Source organism: Hemicordylus capensis, chromosome 2 (genome assembly GCF_027244095.1).
Source record: "Hemicordylus capensis ecotype Gifberg chromosome 2, rHemCap1.1.pri, whole genome shotgun sequence".
Lineage (NCBI taxonomy): Eukaryota > Metazoa > Chordata > Lepidosauria > Squamata > Cordylidae > Hemicordylus > Hemicordylus capensis.
The window spans coordinates 335,726,660-335,749,325 of NC_069658.1; the positions used below are offsets into that span (position 1 = coordinate 335,726,660).

A 22,666-nucleotide genomic window follows, 5' to 3' on the forward strand; every position below is an offset into this window, starting at 1 on the left:
ATACATGATGGAACATAGGAAGTTGCCATATACCGAGTCAGACCATTGGCCCATCTAGCTCAGTCTTGTCTATACAGACTGGCAGCAGCTTCTCCAATGTTGCAGGCAGGAGTCTCTCTCAGCCCTATCTTGGAGATGCTAGTGAGGGAACTTGGATCCTTCTGCTACCTTGGGATTCATGTTCCTTCCCAATCTTATCAGAGGCACCTTTGTGGTTATAATTTTTAACTCATGCTGACATGGTTTTGATCTCTACTTCTGTCCTACTATTGTAACCACAGCTTCAGTCTTATGACATGGGCAGGGGCGTAGCAAGGTTGGAGTGGGCCCAGAGACAAGATTTTAAAATGGGCCCCCCACTCAATGAAGCAGTTTTGTAAATTGTGGACCATGCAAGTAACTTAATGGTACTAGAGAAAGACATGGTGTTCTGGTACCTCCGGATCTTAACACTCACATCAATTTCGGAGGATGAATACAACTGAAGGAAGCCCAGGTGGGTGTGCAGCTGGGCGAGTCAGTCATGTGACTTGCCTCTGGGGGCCCCCCCAGGCAGTGGGCCCCCAGAAAACTGTCTCCCCTTGCCCTATTATAGTTACGCCCCTGGACATGGGGAGTTTTCTTCTCCACTTCCTGCCCCCAGGAATTGGCCTCAGTTCCTTGACCCTCTTCCCATTACTTTATTATGTTCCTAGTATCAGTATCTGAATGTCACTTAAATCTCCTAAGGCTCGGTCACTGACATGATGAGCAGTTCTACAGAGCCATAATGCTTAATGCCAGGCTGCTGTAGGCTCAAAATCAAGTCCCCATGCTGTTTTGTATGCAGCTTTCTCCATTGCCAACAATTAGAATAAATGTGGTGACACTGCTTGTGAAACTGCTGTTTCAGACCAGCTTCGGGGCTTGCTTCAGTTCTGTGAGTCAGAGCCTCCTGAGCTGAACCCCTAATCTTATATATGACCACTTCTTATTCTTCCTCTCCCGTCCACAGTATACATTAAAAAAGTAGAATGTACAGCATTGGTCCACTGGCTCACTTTGTTTTGGAAAACAGCCACCAAATTACTGGGGGGTGGGGAGCAGTGTTCCCTCTGACAGGGATTCCCAGAGGTTGTTTACTACAACTTCCAGAAGCCCCAGCTGCAATGGCTTTTGCTTAGGGAGTTGTAGTCAACAACATCTGGGAATCCCTGTTAGAGGGAACACCAGGGAGAAGTATACATCTTATTACATGCTGCAGTTATTATAAACAATGGGGGAAATGGAAAGCAATTGTTATAGAGGCCACAAATTGTGCTTACTACTACTTTCCCCCCCGATTATGAGCAGGGCTTTGTGACTTCATTTCTATCGTACAGTGCCTTATCTTAGGTGTTCTCTAAATTAAGTCTGACCTGACCATTTGCTCATCTCACCATTTGTTCATGCCAAGAAAAAGGGGTTTCCCACATCTGTCTTGTCTGACTTTCTTTTTTGAGTGCACAGCCAAACACGTTGAGGAAATTGCTTTGCTTACTACATTCTATAAATACAATATAATGACAAAGATGAGAATATTCACTTCATTTGTGACCCTAAATAAATTCATATTATTTAGGTCATTTGGGCATCTATTTCAATATACCATTAGGTCAATGTGCTTAGAAAGCAATCAGATGGTGATACTAGGTGATTCTAAGAATGTAAATCCAATGCAAAATATCATCAACAATTTGTAATTGCTTCCTTTAATTTTGTGCTTTTAAAGCTTTACTTGACCTCAATTTATATTCTTGAAACACTGCAAAACCTGTAAGTGTGGTATCTTTCTTTTAATCCTATAAACACTGAGACCAGTAAGCAATATGAAAATGCCTAAACTAATCCTAAAGATTACGGAGGCCATAAAACACCTGCTATACTTTTTGCTCTTGCAGAATAGAAACCCATTATTATTGCACCATAAACTAGATTACTTGGACTGCTATAATAAGCCTTGATCATAATCATTTGCTTTAATTTGCCAATGTGCTTTAAGACCTCAGCCACAGAAAGAGGTGGCTCTAAGTACAGAGGGCAATAATTCAATATATAGAGGGGATAACTTAAGGTTCTGAATCTGAGGCATTGCAAGGCAAGCTCTCCTTTACAATCTTGCAGAAATCATGTAACATGGATCCTTAATGAGCTAGATTTGATTTTGGGGCAAGGCAAGAACAACCAAGATTGGTGTACAATTAAGGTTGCCATATTCCAGGTCCGCAAATCTGGGCATCCTATTTTCCATACTATGGCCACTGTTTATTAATTATGCCAATCAGTTGTATGCTTTCAACCCTTTTTTTCTTGGACTTTTACCAATGAGAATCACACAAAGTTGGGGAAGAAGCAGTGGTATGGTCTTTTTACCTGATCAGTTGCTCATGTGGGGAAACACGGGCCTTCCCCATCTGTCCTGCCTGCCTTTCCTTTCTGAGTGCACAGCTAAACATGCTGAGGAAAGATGTGCAGGCAGCTCTGCTTTGCTACTGTCTTGTGCTTTTACTGCTTCAACAGTGAAGTAAACCAAAGTGTGCTGTCAAGTCAATTTTGATTCCTGGTGCCCACAGAGCCCTGTGGTTTTCTTTGGTAGAATACAGGATGGGTTTACCATTGCCTACTCCCGCACAGTGTGAGATGATGCCTTTCAGCATCTTCCTATGTCACTGCTGCCTGATATAGGTATTTCCCATAGTCTGGGAAACATACTGGCAGGGATTAGAACTGGCAACCTTCTGCTTGTTAGTCAAGCATTTCCCTGCTGCGCAGTGGCGCTCCAACAGTACATGGCTTTCCTTCATTAATTTTTAAGTGCATAAAAACATAAGAACAGCCCTTCTGGATCGGGCCCAAGGCCCATCTAGTCCAGCATCCTGTTTCACACAGTGGAACATATCAGAAACTGATATCACTGCTTCACTTACATGTCAATCATGATAGGGCATCCACCCATACATTACAATGCTGGAAAGTGGGAGCAGTCGTGCACTCAAAACATTTGGACAGAATATTAACAGCACATTTCCCTCAATATTTCCAGAATTACAAGGGCTAGGGACTTTTCTTCTTTGAAAATTAAAGCTATTAATCTAAGCCACCAATTCCCTAAAGTAACAAGTTGTTCTAGTAAGAACTAATCAGCCTACTTTCCTTTCACTGTCTCTGCATCTGGACTAAATTTGGTGCAAATCGAGGTCCACAGGTTAGATCTCTTGTGCCTCAAATATTCATGTGTCCACCATCTTGGATCAGGGTGGATGTCGTCATTACAAACTGCACCATTGAGGTGTCCCTGTGTGTCATTCACTACAGCTGTTCCAAATTTGATTCAAATCGGTTAGACAGTCCTCAAGTTAGTGCACGGTGACATCATCACAAACTACACCACTGAAGCATCACTATGTGTCCATTCAGCTGTAGCAAATTTGGTTCATATTGTTTAGACTGTCTACAAGTTAGTGCACTTGCATAAAAACAAAGTTTATGCATCCACCATCTTGAATTGTGGTGGATGACATCATCACAATCTTTGCTGTTGAGGTGTCCCTATGTGTCCCTACAGCTGCAGCAAATTTGATTCAAATTGATTAAGTGGTTCACAAGTTAGCCCAATTGCACCCTCAAAGGGTTGTGTCCACCATTTTGAATCTGCATGGATAACATCAACACAAGCTATGCCACTGAGGTGTCTGTGTGTGTCACTCACTGCAACTATACCCAATTTGGTTCAAATAGCTGAGGCACTCCACAAATTAGCCCGCTTGTGCCTCCGATGCTCATGTGGCCGCCATCTTGAATTGGAGTGAAGGACATCATCACACACCATGCCATATGGGCATCCCTATGTGTCCCTAAAGCTGCAGCAAATATGGTTCAAATTGGTTAGGTGGTTCACAAGTTAGCCCACTTGCGCCTCAAAAGTTTTCGCATCTGCCATCTTGGATCGTGGTGGGTGACATCATCACAAACTATGCCGATGAGGTGTCCCTATGTGTCACTCACTGTAACTGTACCTCATTTGGTTTCAATTGGTTAGACAGTCCACAAATTGTCCTGCTTGCGCCTCAGATGTTCACGCGGTCACCATCTTGAACTGGAGTGGATGACATCATCATACACAACATCCTTTGAGCATCCCTATGTGCCCCTACATCTGTAGCAAATTGGTTTCAAATCAGTTAAGCAGTTCACAAGTTAGCCCACTTGTGCCTCAAAAGTTTACATGTCTGCCATCTTGGAATGGGGAGGATGACATCATCACAAACTAAGCTGTGGAGGTGTCCCTATGTGTCTCTACAACTGTACCCGATTTGGTTCATATTGGTCCAGGTGTTGCGAAGTCGATGGGGTGGGGGGACACATGGACGGACACACAGAATGCTGGGTGATCTCATAAGCCTACTGGAAAGTAGGTTAAAAACAACCTGGCAGCCTAGAATTTGCACAGAACTGAGCTAATTGAACTATTTGGCAACCTGTGTTAATCAATCAATAACGGAGAGTGATAACACAAATAGATCGGAGCTCAAACCACAAATCACAAAAGATGACATCTATCCTGAGCAGATTTATATACAACAACCAACATTCTTACTAAAGCTGCACACATACAGTCAAAAAAGGCAAGTTTACAGTGATAGCATCTCTGCTTCTGAAGCGTGAGGGCTCATGATGTTTGTCAGTCTCCACTTCCCCCCAAAGTGCTCTGAGAAGCAAGGATTTCTTTATTTAATTAATTCAGAGCATTTCTATACTGCCCTACACACAGGTCCCTGGATGTTTCAGAACGTAAAAACACAACAGCAATTAAAACAATAAAAAATATAAATAAGAAACTCTAAAACTTAAAACTCTAAAATATAAATTAAAAGCATGATTAAATAGGTATTTCGGATCTTTCTTTAAAACATCCAGAGAAGGGGGGGCTGTATGATCTTCTGGGACATAATTTCATGTTGCTCAGAGTGCCTTCTGGTAAAGGGGAGCTCACTGAAAATCCCCACCCTTCATTTGGAAATTGGATCAAGTGAAGCAGCAAAGCAGGCAGGCAACTAGGCAGCTGGAGGCATGACTTCTTAAGGGGAGCTGTGGAATCAGCAAGAAGCAGGTGATGACTGTGGATTGTTATAGCTAGCAAGAGCTGTGCCCATTCCTGGGCTCCTGGGAAGCACCTCCACCACCTACAGGTTTCCTCCTCCTCCTGAGGACACCTGGAGGAATAAAAAGAATACATCTGGAGGGAGAGCCCAAGCAGCCACACATGCGCTCCATCTTTGGAGATGAAGCTCGGTCTGGGCCCAGCATCAGAGGAGCGACAAAGGGGGTTCAAAGGAAGAGGCAAGAACCCCAAGCAGGAGGTGCCAGGTCCTCAGAGCGCCAGGGCTTCTGTAAAGGAGAGGACAGCACTGGCTGCTCCAGTTCTGAGTTCCAGGTTGTTAGGGGTAGGGATCCAGGCTGTCCTTGTTTCTCAGACTCACTCTCTTCAAGGCTGGTGTCCCAGAAAACCCTAACAGGAAGCAGAGAGGCTATTGCTATGTGTGTGCCTTTTTAAACTACACATGGACAGCTTTGGTTTAGAGCATTAGCCACGATGATGGCAGATACCTCAAGAATCTTTTACATCTCTGCATATTAATAATACTGAGCATGCTGGCCTTGGGCCGAAATAAACAAATAATAATAATAATAATACTGAGCAAGATCACAAGAACTTTATTCTATCAATAATCTTCTAGAAGCATACATTCACTATGATAGTAGCAGCCAAAATATATTGCATCTGGTGACAAATATTTGTATCTCCCTTCCTTTTTTAAGGTGTGAGGGAAAACCCTCAGTATAATGAACCTTCTCATATACTAGAATCATGTTTACAGCCTGTGACAATCCGATCATCATCAAAATGACACTAAAATAAGAGAAGTATTGCAATGAGAGACAGTTCAATTTACATAGAGGCAAAATGGTATTGATTGCAGCTCTCAGGTGGCGGGGTGATGGAGTTGTTTGTTTTCTTTCAGTATAAATGGTTATTGCAGTTGGCAGCATAGACTTCAGAATCACGTTAAGAAGAATAACGAAGGACAAAAATCTAATGCTCTTTCACATATCAATTGTGTGTTGATTATTTTGCTCAAACTCAGACGACTCTACTCATCTAAGGACCGTTGCCTCTGTTGGGAAAGCAAGCTCCTCAAATGGCCAGAATGGTTTGCTTGGTTTTCCATTTCCCAGTGTGGAGAGAGGGAACACACCTGGGAGCTAGGATGGTAGTACAGCATCGAGGAGCTGTTTAGGAGCAGCAGCAGCAGCAGTGTTCCCATGGTAAGGAAGAGTGGGACCTGTCTTCTTCATGAGACGGATGGGTCTCACAAGACATGAGGGATGGGGAGGGAGCATTCATGGCTGGAGCAGATTCTTCAGAGACCAACAAGAGCATAGTGAAAGAAAGAAAAATCTCCAGGGGTTCAGGCCTGTGCACAACAGAGAGCTCAGCAGGAACCTACTTATTTGAGGACAAAGAGCTGAATGATTTCCTAGCCCAGACCCTCCCTTCCAACCTGAGGCTGGCATAACCTCCACATCGCTGACAGAATTCCCAAGCCTTGACACCCAGTATCTGGGGATTCCACCCAAAGGTTTAAGGCCCTGTGACTCACTCTAGACTTTTCCACTAATGATGGGGAGAGCATTCAAGAAGGTGATGCTTGAAATATAAACTCCCTCTCTTAAATGAAGTGACTCTGATTTGAATTGAATAAGGGCCCTTTTGAGCATTGCCTGATTTGAACTGGGGCTTGCTCCCTGCCTTGGCCATGCTCTTAGATGCTTGTTACATCTATTTCTCCAGGTTAAAACTACAACATCAACTTCTATTACCTTTGTTTTTTGTCAACAGGAGATTCTATGGGGCAGTTGAGAGGATTGCTTGATTTGGATGTAAATCACTGCCTATCTATGTATTGTAATGTTTAAGGTTTTTGGCTTTATAGTGCAATCCATTCTAGGGGTGTGCAATTCAGATTTTTGGTGTTTCAATTCAGATCCAAATCAAAACACCCCTGATTTGTTTTTGGGTCCAAACCTGACCCATCTAAATCACCCCAGATTTGATTCGGATCAGAATTATTCTGAATCTGAATCGATTCGGATCAAAAAAATGGGTCCTAGGGCCAAAAGAGTGGGGTGGGGTCGTGGTGACTAATGGGTGGAGGCTACCACACAAATTGCAGAGGAATTTGGCGAAGGACTAATTTTTGGTGAGTTGTTGAAGTTTTAGTGTCTTTGGGGTAGATTTGGGGCATAAAGTGGGATCTCGGGTGGAAGGGTCAGGTGGGGTGGTAGTGCCTAATGGGTGGAGGCTACCACCCAAATTGCAGAGGGATTGGGCAAAGGGCTGATTTTTGGTGAATTGTTGAAATTTACACATCTTTAAAGTTTTCCCCCATAAGGTATAATGGAGGTGTATCACTTCACATCGGGGGGAAAGGGGTGGCCTAGAGTGGTTTGGGGTTTGTGGTAGTGCCCAAAGGGGACAAGGAAGGTAGAAGAATTTTTTCAAAGGATTTGGGCAGAGGGCTGGTTTCTGGTGATTTGTTGAAGTTTACGCATCTTTAAGGTTTTTCTCCATAGGGAATCATGTAGGTTTCAGCAGCCCCATAACTGCACTTGGGGGGCACTGCAGAGGCCCAGAATGAGTGGCGGTGTAGTGAACAGAGGGTGCCAGCCACCCCCATCGGTTGCTAACCCATGGGGTACAGGGTTCTGTTGTTTCTGAGGTGTTCTGAGTATAGATTCTCTGATAGCAAATGAGAGTGGATTCATGGTTTGTATTGAAAATCTCATTTGCTACCAAAGCATATTAACCAATAAATAGCATATTTATTCACCAATAAATAGCATATATTCGGGAATATTCTAGGACGATAAGAGCGGCAAAATCTCACTATTTCTCCACTTTTATCACATCAGCTGATTCTCGTCCAGCGGCCTTATTCTGGATTACCCGCTCCCTTCTTAGGAAAGTGGATCCGGTAGATGTTCAATCTGGCCGCTGTGATCAATTTGCTCGATTCTTTGCTGATAAAGTCACTGCCTGGAAGCTATTAAGGTCTGGATGAATCAAAACAAGCTCAAACTGAATCCCACTAAGACTGAATTACTTTTATTCAGTGCTCCTAACGGCCAACAGCTGGATGTGAACCTTGTTTTAGATGGGGTGGCGCTGCCCTCAAAAGAGTTTGTTTGTGATTTGGGGGTCCTTTTGGACTCGCGCCTCCTGCTTGAACAGCAGGTGGAAGCTGCAGCCAGAAGTGCTTTTGCCCAGCTTCATCTGGTTCGCCAATTATGCCCTTACCTTGATCGGCAGGCATTAATGACAGTGACCCATGCCCTTGTTTAGATTATTGTAACGCTCTCTATCTAGGGTAACCTTTGAGGACGATAGGGAAGCTGCAGCGGGTCCAGAATACAGCAGCTCACCTACTCATGGGTGCCAGAAAATATGACAGGGTAACACCTCTCCTACAGTCATTGCACTGGTTGCCTATTCGCTTCCGAGCTCAATTTAAGGTCCTGGTTTTGACCTTCAAAGCCTTGCAGGGCTTGGCGCCTGTCTACCTACAGACCCGCCTCTCTCATCCAGTTACATCCCATCCAGTTAGATCAGCTCAGATGGCCCTTCTGTCGGTCCCTGATTTCCGAGATGTTCAGGGCTCTAGAACTCATGAAAGGGTCTTTTCGGTTGCTGCCCTGCTCCTTTGGAGCTCTCTCCCCCTACAGATCCGGCTAGCCCCTTCCTTACCGATCTTCAAATCGCTATTGAAGACTTCTCTTTTTCGCCAGGCTTTTGCCCTGTAGTTTGTTTTTCTGTTCTTTGGTAGTTACTTTAGTTTTTAATTTAGAATGTAATTTTTAATGTTGCCTGTTTGCTTGTTAGTGTGCACCACCCAGAGTCTTCGGAGTGGGCGGTATATTAAATGTCTCTAATAAAATAAATAAATAAATATTCAGGTAGTGGGAAATGGAGTGGGATGGTAGTCTGCAGTTGATGAGGAATCAATGACAGCACTACATACAGTTTATTAGACAAAGTTAAACATTGAACTTGTATATTACAATGTGTTGGGTTACAAAGTCTTGGTGTTTCAAGCTCAAGTAAATGGTCAGGTAAAGAGATCTTCCCCAACTACTGGAGGACAGTACTGTCACCAGAGCAAATATAAACCATCTGCATAATGCACCAGTTGATTTGCATAATTTGCATACTATGCAAATTTACAAACTGATTTACATAACATGCAAATTAGGGGGTAGATATGGAGTTCTTGACTATGGCAACCCTATGTGGGCCTCTCCTCAATTGAACAGAGTGCTATTTTCAGCTAAGGATCAAGCCCCACAATCCCCAGTTTAAATGGAATTGATGCTCTGTGGAGGGAGGCTGGCAGTGGCCCGTGTTTGGCTGCCACTGTGGCCCCCTGGCCCTGCCCAGGAGTCTGACGTCAGATGCAGGGGTCCAGCTAGCCATGCCCCCCCACATCTGATGCCAGATGCCAGACGCAGGGGCGTGGTCTCCTTCCCAAATGGGGCCACATAGCCCCATTTGGGAGGGGGATCAGTCCCACTGCATTGGCATCGAGGCCAGGAGCGGTTCTCCCTACCTTTAAAAGGCAATGAAGCACAGGCCAATTTCAGCCCCAAATTGGGGGGCATGGCCCCATTTGGGAGCGAAATAATGTCCCCCATGTCTGACGTCAGATGCAGGGTGTGTGTCTGGTGCCTGTGGGTGGTGGCCCGAGTTCTTTGAACTCATTTGCCCTATGGTGACTCCACCCCGTACTCTCTGTATCAAGGCACTGACTGCAAGACACACAATCCCAGGCTGCAAATAATTTAGGCTGAACCTCTCAAGGCATTTCAAGTGTTCAACTGAAACTCTTGAATGCCTCATTCTGTGAACTGCGCAGGTGCGCCTGCGCAGTTGGGAAGCGACGCCGGCAGGCTCGGCGTCGAAGGCAGGCTCGGCGTCGCTCTGCCTGAACTCCTCAGCGGGTGATCTGCCGCCGCTCGGGCTGCGCTACAGGCAGCCCATCGCCGCCAGCCACCGCCGCACTCGGCGGGCGACCCGCCGCCGCCGCTCACCACCGCCACATTGCTGCACACCCGCCGCCACTCAGCGGGCGATCCAGGGGGGGCGGGGGGGAGCCACTTTTTGGCGCCCCCCCACGTGACCTGCCAGGGTGGCGCCTGGGGCACGTGCCCCCCCTGCCCCCCTATCGTTACACCCCTGATGTACAAAGCTGTAATTGTAAGGATCTTCTACACAGTTAGAAACTGATTATGCATGTTGCCCAATCACATGGAAAACTCTACTCATTAGAGATGCTGGTGAATTATCCAAGCCCAGGCTTGTCAAAACCCACATGAAAGGTAAAACAAGCTTTTCAATCTCCCCAAATTCTTCTCTAGTTCAAACTTAATACCGAGCAAACCAAGATGGAGAAGAATAGCTGGTTTCCCTCTCCCTGCCAGTCTCTTCCTCATCTTTGCTGCTGGGTCCCTTTACTAGCCTTTGATTGGCTCAGAAAATGATCTGATTTACCACCCCCTCCACTCCCAACTTGGATTAGTTGGAGGAGAAGAGTAGCAAGCATATCTATCTATCTATCTATCTATCTATCTATCTATCTATCTATCTATCTATCTATCTGCTGCACAAATACTGCTGTATGCATACAGAAGCTTCTTTTATACCTTTCACTGGATATACCATGATTGGGGTAGAGACAATTGATGTGCAGAGTCACATCAATTGTGATGTGCAGAATCACATGTTTTCCAGTCAGTGCATGTGAAGAGTCATACTGACATATATGCATTTTTTTAAATCCTTGCAAAATACCCGATATGGCTTCCTCAAAGGTGACTGAAGTACAAGTATCCAGTATTTAAAAGTTCATTAAGTCATATGGTGACAGAAAAGGATCACATCTATTGCTCATTCATACAAACGTTTTGCACATACACAGAGAGGCAGAAGTTGCTTTCAGGAAGGAATCACCTCCAGTCTGCAAAATGCAACCTGAGAAGTTAGCCTGGCATGCATCAGCTGAAAAGCATTCAAGTGTAAAAATTCTAAATGCCCCTCTTTCTTTTCAAGTGACTGTTGCAACCGGTATTTTTAGTCTTTTGGGAAAGCAGGTACTGTGAAAAATTTTGATTCTACCCACCTCTTCAGTTTGAAGAGGCAGCAACTCATGATAATAAAGAACACACATACACACACCCTTTAAGAATGTCAAAACAGCCACCACAAACTGAGAGTTAAAAAACAACAGCAGTTCCATCAACTTCAGCTTTATTGTCTTTGATAAGAAGGGGGACCTAAAGGTATCTTGGTTCACCTCATTAAAAATAATAAGGTTGCAGAACTGGTGGATTAGGAAAAGAATACATAGGTACAGAATCCACAAATGTACAGGCCTACAGAGTTTCAACATCATGTTCAATGATTTAACATCTCCTGTGAAATATGAGAACAGTGTTTCCTGCCATGATGCAAAAAAGTCGGAGGGGGAGGTGGGACAGAGGCAGGCAGACAGGGTTGGGGGTTGGTTCAGTTTATTTTGATTCTAGGCTCTTTGGCCATCATTTTCCTAACCAGTTCTCTATCAGTCCCCACAGTGTGTGAGCTTTCCCCCCTTCAATTTCTTCTTAGCTCTATTTGTAGCTAGTGCCGGTTTTGCAAGATAAAATAGTACACATGCCCACAAAATCACAAACAACCAATGCAAAGAGTTACCAAGGAGAGTATTCTGTTTTCTCAAAGCAGATTAAGTGTCAGAGGGCCTGGGAGACAGAATTTCAAGGGAAGCTTAAGGAATATAGAATAAATCTGCCTTGCATTTAAATTTGGAAAAGGTACTGTATGCTCCTTTGCTAATCCCTATGACACCAAATCAATATTAATCTGATGTTGGGTGATGATTTTTCTTTCTTAAACAGGATTAAGGTTAACTCAATCTAATCTGATATATCAGAGTTAGCCCTTAATGTACATTGCTTTGGTTTTACCTTTGGGTGGGGGGTAATCTCTGTTTTATATAAAAATCCTAATACAGAAGAATTCAGGGATATTCTTGTAAAATCTATCTAAATATGAGATGATATTTAGCTCTGACAACAGTACTTTGACTGATGGATAAGTGCAGGGCCCTGTGGGAGACCCAATTAGAATTGAGGAAATGGTATGCAGGGACAGCATAATTAACCCTTTCCCCACAACAGGTCCTGGTGACTTACCCCCCACCAAAACAAACAAACAAACAAAACAAAACACCTGCTATTGGCCCTAGAAAGGAAGTTTCCATTGGTGCAAATGGAAGCTTCCCTTCCAAGCTATAAATAACAGCTTTTTGGAAATAATTTTTATTATGCCTGTAGTGCAGCAGGAAGGGGTTAAATAGGGTATTTAAGCAGTCCACATGCACTGTGGTACTGAACCCAATTTCCTGTTCCCTGTGGCTGCTATTTAACTTGAAAAACCAAATGGTGGGAGAAACTGTATCTTTTATAGAATGTGTGGTTTGGCCCTCAATTTTAGCTGAATTTTGAACACAATGCATAAAACACAGTTAATGTTCAATGCTTAGCCTCTGCAAGCAGCCTCTCTTTAAAATGGAGTTTCATTGCTATGAACACTGCTGTCCAAGAAAGTGAAACTAATATGTTCTTAATCGTATTAACATGTTCTCTGATAAGGTGACGAATTGCAAGATTATTATAACATCCCAGTAGTAATAATTATAACACATAGTAAGGGATATAGCATCTAAATGCTGCTAAGTAACTTGTGGAGAGGAGGAGAAAAGATGAACTAATTACCTAGATAGCAAGGAATGTTCTACATTTGATAGGCAGATGGTAAATTAAGGTTCTTCCTGTGAAGTTGGCACAAGCACAGCCTAATGAATTAAGGTTCTTAGTGTGCCACCTAAACTGAAAGGTTAGGAGGAAAGTAAGAGCTGGGGCAATTATATAATGAACCAAAGTACCACCCCAAAGAATACATAAAGATACTATTGGTAGTGAGAAGATTGCTGGGAATAATCAACTATTGTGATTATTCTGTGGATGGCAGTAAGTGATCTGATACTACCAGCTTGCTTCTATCTATCTATCTATCTATCTATCTATCTATCTATCTATCTATCTATCTATCTATCTATCCATCCATCCATCCACACCCCTAGAGAGAGAGAGAGGTCTGCATATAACACTAGAAATTATTATTTATGTATGTATGTATTATTTATTCGATTTATATACCGCCCTTGTGTGTGCATGTGCACAATGTTAGTAACGCAACATTTTATCATTACTAATTCCATATTAAACATAACCAGAGCCAGTGGCCCACATATTGTACAGCTGTATGTGGGCTATACAGCTCTCAGGAACATGGGAACATAGGAACCTGCCTTATACCGAGTCACACAATTGGTCCATCTAGCTCTGTACTGTTGACACTGACTGGCAGCAGCTTCTCCAAGGTTTCAGGTAGCAGTCTTTCTCAGCCCTACTTGGAGATGCCAGGGATTGAACCTGGGACTTAAATGCAAAACAGATGCTCTAAATGAGCTATGGCCCCATCCCTAAAGGTGGCATCCAGTGCCCCAACCCCCCGCTTCTGTGTGTGCTGGGCTGCAGAGCAAGCCTTCACTGCAGGTACTCTCCAGCCTCTGTGTGAGGGGGGAGCCCTTCTTTCACCCTTGTATTGCTGTTCAACATGTTGACCAGTGATGTTACTAGTGATGTTACAATGCACCCCTCAAACAAGAGAAATTTAGCCATTTTCCTAACCTGCTTGGAAGAGAAGTGTTAGTTGGCTGCATTCCAGAGATCACAGGTCATTCTAATAATGTGTTTCCTCATGGTGCCCCCAGGTCACTGCAAGGCTGTAATGGACTAAAGGAAATGCCTCTCTTTGAGCATATACAGAAAGATCCCCAGAAGATCAAATCAGAGGAACAAAAGAAACAAAAGCAAAGAAATGCTAGGTCTCCTCTCCCTTGTGAATATGTGTTGATAACAAGTATAAGGTGACCTTCTCACCCCTTTTGTTAAGGAGACGGGAGAATTGCCAGAAAGTGTGATGTGTCTGCCAAACACCATTATGAGAAGACCATTTTTATCGAGGTTGCTAGGAGCTGATCCTCTGCATAATCACCCTCTTTTCACTTTCTGTACCCTTTTACCCCACAATAAAGCAACCATTTGTTTTCAAGGCACATATCTACACTCTTTTGTCCTTTCTAACATGTCCACATCATGACAAACTTTCCCAAGTATTTTAAGGTTAATATAGCTGTGGTCTGATCTGCACCCATTTGAAGCTAATTTCCTCTTTGAGCCAAGCATAGGCAGGAAGGGTGGTAGTTGCCACACTTCAATGCAGACCCATTAATAGTGAAAAGTTGCAATCAAATTTCCTCATTAGATTTAGCAGTATGAACAAAAAGGAAGGTGATGGTTCTAATTAGCTGGGTCAATTACTAACTGATCAAATAAACACCTTTTAAAGTGGTGACTCGCTTATATTTAGCAAGGAGAGAGCAACTGGCCCTATCTAAATCCAGCACAGCATCCCTTCAGTGGCATAAAGTATCTGCTTTAAGTTTCTTTTTAGATTGTGAGCCATTTGGGGACAGGGACCATCTTATTTATGTATTATTTATTTTTCTATGCAAACTGCTCTGAGAACTTTGGTTGAAGAGCAGTATATAAATATTAATACTTGTAGTAGTTGTTGTCGTTGTAGTAAGACTTATTTGTAAAAGGAATAAGAAAAAAATTGCATTGAGAAGTATATAGAAAATATAGTTGCACTGAACAAAAGAAGAGTAAAAATGGGTATTAACAGAGATCAACAAACCTAGGCTTTCACATTCTAATGTTTGTCAGATATGCCCATTCTGTTACTACTAGGATATTGACTGTCCTTCATTTTTCGAGACACATTTGTCAGAAAGCTAATAACACTAAAGTAAGCCACAGCAAGGATCACAGTGTCTCTCACATATTATCTAGCTATGATGTGTGGTTATGGATATATATATATATATATATATATATATATATATATATATATATATATGCGCAATATGTTTGTATTGCAAATATGTATGTGGAAGTGCTTCAGAAGGGACAAAGAGACACGGAAGAACACCCTGTTTTTGAAATTGATTCAGTCTAATATTTCTAGGCTGTGATGCCTTTGTTGCCCCGAGGCCAAACTTATTCATTAAGCAGCTGTTTGTCACAAGGGTCATTATTCTGTTTTTATTGAAGATGAAATTGTTAGGTCATGGAATCAAAGGCAAAGCAAAGACGTTAGAGTGAATGTTCAAATTTGTATTTCCCACTAACTTTGGAAACTTTCTCTGAGTTGAATCTTAAATGAGCTGCTCATGACAGAATGAAACCCAGAGCAAGAAATAAGTCCTTTTTTTTAATATTAGAAAAGTAGATTTCCATTTGATCACATTAGAAAAAAGTGAGGGCAGTACTGCCTAAACAAAGGTGCTTATAAAGGCACTGCAGTGCCTCCATCTGACCTTAGATCTATCTGTCTATCTATCTATCTATCTATCTATCTATCTATCTATCTATCTATCTATCTATCTATCTAATGTGTACCCTGCCCAAATTTACGTCTCTGGGGGGGGCCACTTGATGATTTCTCTGCAAAAAAACCTTCCACTTATCTCAGCACAAGTTAAACAGGAATGTGCCCTGCAAGTAAGTATGAGTGTATTACTTCATTTAATCAGAACTCATTCTCTCCTTAGAGCTACGGTCATCAGTAGAAGATCTTACATGCAGGTCTGTCCTTTGAGCAGCCCTGCATTCACCCAGGCCAGGCCAAACAGCCATGCATTCCCTGACAGCTGCCACTCCTCGTTGTCTCTCCCCACTCAATAGCCAACATGCTCAGCACTAAGGAGTTCAGTCACCTCCCTCATTCTAATGATAAGAGCGGTGACTCAACTTCCCAGAGCCACATGAGATGGATGCTAAATGAGAGGTACACGTGTGCTCTAATGCCTAATCAGGGCATACGCATGCCTTGCGTGGCACTGAGAAGCTCACCTCTTTCCTCATTCAAGCAAGAAGAGAGGCGACCGAACTTCCCAGAGCAATGGGGCTGGATACTACATGAGAGGCAAGAGCCCAGAAGGGACGCTCCTCCAGCATTCCCCTCTGCTGCTGAAGGGAAGTGCCACTCGCCCCCAGTCCCGCACCCTCCTAGGGACAGCCTGGCTTCCATAATATATTATTTTTGTGTTTCATCCTCGAAACATTTGGACTACTTATACTTGATTTTGATGTAAGTGGATTTCATGTTGTATATCATTTGCGAAACATCATTTTACGTGCCCATTGACAAAGGGTTAGGCTCACCCCATCCCACATAAAAGTGTTGTTTTCCTGATATTTATTAAGAGGCAATTCACACAACAAGGTTTAAGGACCTGCATTTTACTTTATTGCATCCACAGAACCTCCACCCCTTCTATTTCAATCTGGGTATTTAAATCACTTAATCAAGATTCAAAATTTTGGTGGTCTTCGTATGGTAAATTATTCTGAAAAATTCTTTTCTTTTTTAAACATTGACAATATTGAGTTGGATCCAAAGGCTCCCTTCTTCTGTTGAAAGCAGCTCTGGATCCCAGCCTTTGGAACCAATCCATCATGAGCAGTAATCAGGGAGTACATAACACCTGATTAAAGGAATATCTACTTCTAGAGAGGAAGTTAAATTATCTCTCTCAAAACCAACACAGATATTGCGGAAAGGGGGAAGCAGCTATTCTGGATATAGGAGGAAAGAAGGAGGAGCAGTAGAAAGACAGTAACTCAAGTCAGCCAGCAGGGAGCAAAACAATACACGAGTCTGAGACTTAGCTCCTCTAATCTTAGACAAATATTTTCACATACTTATGGAAATTATGGGTGGGCTCACATGATCGCCACCAAGTCTGGAAGCCAGGAACCAGATCTTGCTGGTGAATGCGCATTCCCAGTGGGCATGTCATGTGAAACTACCAACTGCCAGTTACCGACCCAACTACCTAAGACTCTGCCAACTTTCTCCACCCACTTGAGATCAAGATTTGAAGTTGGGCAGGAAAAGGTTGAATTTCAAGCAGATGGGTTGGGAATTGCCTATGGACAGGCTATGCCTGAAAAGAACGCACAAACCATGAATCTCTGGTTCCTGCTTACTAACATGGTGGTGATTGTGTGAACTTGGACTCCTGTATAAACTCCAATATAAACTAGGAGCACAATCCATTCCTATCACATGCACAAAGATGGTCTTGTTACAGGGCTCAGTTGAATCCTTCCCCCTTTGTCTTTCCTTCCAGTCATAGCTGCTCCTTGGATTCCCATTGTTTGCAACAGGAGGCTAATACTCATGCTACATGTTCCTTTTCTTCCCACAGCCCCAGCTGTAAGTCACTCCTACTTGTTTCAAGATAAGGCATGTCCTAAATACATTATGTCTAAATATTCATTTTGTCCACCGCCCCCCCCACCACCCAGTGATTATATTGCTTCGAGCATTCCAATAAGAGTAAAGTGAATAATAAATTTATAACTTTGTTTCAAAAAACAATTCCCCTTTAACTGTTGCTTTATATCACAATGCAGTACTACAGACTAGAAAAAATAATATTTGTGAGCAGTTTTTATAAATTTTTAACTGTTCCCTATTTTTTAGATTTTACCTACTGCAGTCATGACATCAAACCTACTACAGAAGATATATATGGAACTTAACACATTTTGTAAAATTAAGAAATAGTCTATAGCATTTCTATAATCAGCTTGATCAGACCGATGAACATTCATAGAGACACAATGCTTTTTTTCATTCTTCACATAATAATGCAATACTAAACCTGGGTGAAATGTTTGTGAATGCAAAGCCACTGAGACAGCAAGATGATTTATACAAAGACAGAGATATTAGCTCATCACATTCATATTAAATCATGTCCTCTTCCAGACCAAGCTGAAAAGCACCAAGGGCAATGCAAATTATTTCTTCATCTCCCTCAGGAAGGAGCAGACAGTTCTTGTGAACACAAGGTTGAAAATACAAAGAAATGGGGGGAAAGACTGTTGGCTTAAAGCAATACATATGTTAAGCCATTTTAGGAGCAAGTCCCATTGAATTTACATGATCTTATGCATGATTACTCTTATTTAAATGGAATGTACTACCTAAGAAGTGTGCTTTCAGGCAAATGTGCACAGGCATGGAGCCTTATTTTTTTTTAATATTATCATAGGCATATCGAACCATATTGCATTTAAAATATTCTAATTATCAATATCAATCTAATTAGCACATATTTTTATAAAGGATTTCGGTAAATAGGAAAGACAGGGTAATAATGTACACACAAACAGAAGTTAACATTTCTATTGCCACACATTCAAACAATAACATTTCCACACTTCCAAATGCCCCTTTAATCCAGCTTGGTTTTTAAAATCAGAACTGCCTGGAATTGTGCCTTGGATTATATATCCTGAAACCACAGCCACTCCTCTAGCATTATGTTTTCCATTTAAATTATGTTTTCCATTTAAATTTTCCCATTCATTTGCTAAGAATACAGTTAAAGTCCTTATGCTCTCAGAGATTGGGCTCCATTCTCACTCAGCTTTGGGAAATTGCAGTCATGTTTAGACAAGGTATTAATTGGATGTGAATATATTATTTTTGTTTTTATATTAAGATATCACTCAAATGTCATAATTAAACGATACAAGATATCATAAACATAAAAATAAACTGTAATACTTCTATTTTGTTCAGCAGGGATCAATTCAAATAATGTACAATCCAACCAGAACTCCAGATTACTGATTAACAAATTAAGAATGTGTCTTAAAATTCTTTAATTGCTGTCAATCATCATATTTTCTGGGAGGTCATGACATACTTTTAGCTTTTGACATTCAAAGCTCCAGCTGCTAGAGATTCAAACTGGCAATGATTCTTCTCCCTATCTGCTGTTTACTTTGGGCAGGGCTGCACAACGTTGGCTATCCTGCAGATGTTGGACTACAATTCCCATCATCCCTAATGATGATGGGTCACTGATGGGAGGCTTCTGTCTCTCTTTGTACTACTTTGGCACAGCACTTGCATCTGCAGCAACAGTAGCAATACATTGTCTCCTCCTCACCGGGTCTGAAGTTGGGCACCAATGTGCTACCCCATGGTGAATTTGGGGAGGAGAGGGATTAGGTTATAGCTTGTTTTGTAAACTTAAAAAAAATCTTCAATAAAGTTTCTTTTGAAAAGGATGAAAAGGAATGCATCCGCATGGTGCCTTTTGCACCTTTCCTTTGTTGTTTACCACATAAGGGCCCTTTTCCTTTGGTGTTACCACAGTGGTAATGGCCTGGCCACACTACCTTCTTGACTGGCACTTTATTTATTAAAATATTAGTCTTCTGCTTTTCTTAGCTATCAAGTTACATTAATCACAATCCAGTTACAATAGAAAACAACAAATACATGAAAATACAGCCCGACATCCTTAATTCTAATTAACGGTCAGAAAAATAAAGGCCAAATTCTAAAGGACTGATATGCATAAAACTTCCTTTGGCCTTTTTGGGGGGTGGCAGCGCACAACTGAAGAGACAAATAATGAAAATTCAGTGTGAAATGCAGCTCATCTCTTCAGCAATGGGCTCTATTGTGCTAAATAAGACAAATGACACTGCATCCATGCACAGTTTCCACTAGTGCCTGCATATCTCTTCTTTGGATCTTGGCTATCATCTCTCTAAACATGGCATGACCTTTAGGAGAAGTGAAATTGGCATGTCGACTGTTGTCGTCTTCAACAGCTACATTAAGCATTTGACCACAGTTTAATTTCCAAAAAAACTCTTGCTAATTTAAATTGCTTTACATTTAATTAAAATGCTTTTGTATAGCGATAATAATGTAACTCTGGTAATTAGTATCAAGTGGCATCTAGAGGGCATATTTAAAAACTAATCTGGAGAATAAATAGAGCTAATTAGCAGCTAGAATAATGCTTTATGATTATCCTTTGTTTATAAGTGCTATAATGTTCACTGTGTTATTAAATGAAATTGGTAATTAATGTATATCAAAGCTATTTTTCACTTTATTAAAGCATCTCTTCGATATAACTTTTTTCAGATGATTTAAATTTGTTTCATTTCCAAGGATATGAAAAAAATAATCAGGAGATGGCTTTATCTACAATACAATTTATAATTTAATCAGGAATACTGCATTTCTCACTGATAACCATTTACTAATCTTGCATCCTATTTTGGAAACAATAGGCAGATGTTCCAGAATGCTCTCCTAGACTATGGAGGGAACCCTCCATCATTTACAGTAAAGCAACATTAATATACCTCAGATCACGGTTGGAGTAGCCCAGGGACGAGGTTTTAAAATTGGCCCCTCGCTGCCTTCCTCTCCTTCTCCTGGCCCCAGTGCTTCTCTGAGGGACGGCAGGATAATTGCCTCCTTGCCTTAAGGAGGAAATATTAGACCTCTTTTGAAGATGCCTCTGTTGGATCCCTCAGAGTTAAGCAAATATAGGCCTATCTCCAACCTTCTGTGGTTGGGCAAGGTAATTAAGACCAGTTAAAAACCAGCAGTTAAAAACCAGGCAGTTTTGGATGAAACTGATTATCTAGACCCATTTCAGACTGGTTTTCAGGCAGGCCATGGGGTAGAGACTGCCTTGGTTGGCCTGATGGATATCTCCAATTGGGAATTGACAGTGGAAATGTGACTCTGTTGGTCCTTTTGGACCTCTTAGCAGCTTTCGATACTATCGACCATAGTATACTATCTACTAGTATACTATCGACCATAGTATACTTCTGGAGCGTCTGAGGAGGTTGGGGTTGGGAGGCACTGCTTTGCAGTGGTTCCACTCATACCTCTCCAGGCAGATTCCAGATGGTGTCCCTCGGGGGCTGTCATTCTTCAAAATCTGAACTTCAGTATGGTGTCCCTCAGGGCTCCATATTGTCTCCGATGTTGTTTAACATCTACATGAAACCACTGGGAGAGATCATCAGGAGATTTGGTGTAGGATGCTATCAGTATGCTGATGAGACCCAAATCTTTTTCTCCATGTCAACATCATCGGGAAAAGGCATAACCTCCCCTAAATGCCTGCATGGAGGCAGTGATGGGCTGGATGAGAGATAACAAATTGAGACTGAATCCAGATAACAACAACAAATATTAACAACAGATAAGACAGAGGTACTTATTGTGCAGGGTCAGAAGTCGGGAGATTATTTTTATCTGCCTGTTCTGGATGGGATCACACTTCCCCAGAAGGAATAGGTATGCAATCTGGGGTGCTGCTGGACACAAACTTCTCCCTGGTGTTCCAGGTTGAGGCAGTGGCCAGAAGTGCCTTCTATCAGCTTTGGTTGATACACTAGTTATGTCTGCTTCTTGAAATAAATGACCTCAGAACAGTAGTACATCTGCTGGTCACCTCCAGACTTGATTACTGCGCTCTATGAACTGCTATGCATGCCTTTATATGTAGTCCGGAAACTGCAGTTGGTCCAAAATGTGGCAGCCAGGTTGGTCTCTGGGTCATCTTGGAGAGACCAAATCACTCCTATATTAAAAGATCTACACTGGCTGCCGATAGGTTTCTGGGCAAAATACAAGGTATTGGTTATAACCTATAAAGCCCTAAACAGCTTAGGCCCTGGGTATTTAAGAGAACACCTTCTTCACTATGAGTCCCACCACCCATTGAGATCACCAGGAGAGGTTCATCTGCAGTTGCTACCAGCTCATCTGGTGGATACTCATGGACCGGTCTTCTCCATTCCTGCCCCGAGGCTTTAGAATGCGGTCTAGGGATGTGTAGACAGGTTCGGAGGTTCGAGGTTCATGGTTTTGGTTCAGGGGTTTGATGGTTTGACCCCTGGACCAAATACCATCTGGCTCGATAGCCCCCAGAACCAATACCACTCCAATGGTTGGGGGGGGAGGTTTCGTGAATTTTAAATACTTTTTAATTTTTTGATACATTTAAAATGATCATCTAGGCAGCAGGGTGTGTGTGCGGAGGTTCCCCCGCCAGCCTTCAAAATGCATCCCTCGGGGATTTTAGGCCCATTTTTCAGTCCATTCGGACCTTGCTAAAAATGGTGCAGTGGCCAAAATGGTGGCCACCGCGCATGCACAAAAGGCCTCTGTGAGGCCTGGCATGACCCACGGCCTTGCAGAGGCCATTTGTGCATGCAGGGCAGCCATTTTTGTTTTGGTGGCCATTTTTAAAAAACAAAAATTGATGCCATGCATGCACAGAGCTGTGGGTCATGCCAGGCCTCATAGAGGCCTTTGCATATGCGCGGCGGCCACCATTTTGGCCACCGCAGTGTTTTTAGCAAGGCCCGAACAGGCCAAAAATGGGCCTAAAAGGCGCAAGGGCTGTGTTTTGAAGGCCGGCGGGGGGAAGGGGAACCTCCGTGCACCCCCTCCCCACCTAGACAATCATTTTAAAGGTAATTTTTTTTTAAAAAA

The 22,666-nt window shown here is 42.5% G+C and overlaps 1 protein-coding gene and 1 long non-coding RNA gene across 9 annotated transcripts in view; one reads left to right on the plus strand and one right to left on the minus strand.

Annotated features, from left to right (window-relative positions):
• The window catches only part of SGCD (sarcoglycan delta), a 620,371-nt gene that overhangs the window by 94,204 nt on the left and 503,501 nt on the right, over positions 1–22,666 (minus strand). The gene's annotated exons all lie outside the window — the stretch shown is intronic.
• Positions 1–22,666, plus strand: part of LOC128345773 (uncharacterized) — a 48,054-nt gene that overhangs the window by 18,235 nt on the left and 7,153 nt on the right. The window contains exon 2 of one of the 3 annotated variants that reach the window (XR_008316645.1): positions 13,968–14,312. The exons of the other annotated variants lie outside the window; for them this stretch is intronic. This is a non-coding gene — a long non-coding RNA (uncharacterized LOC128345773). Of the gene's footprint in view, positions 1–13,967; positions 14,313–22,666 lie in introns of those variants that run through there. 3 annotated transcript variants of the gene reach the window in all.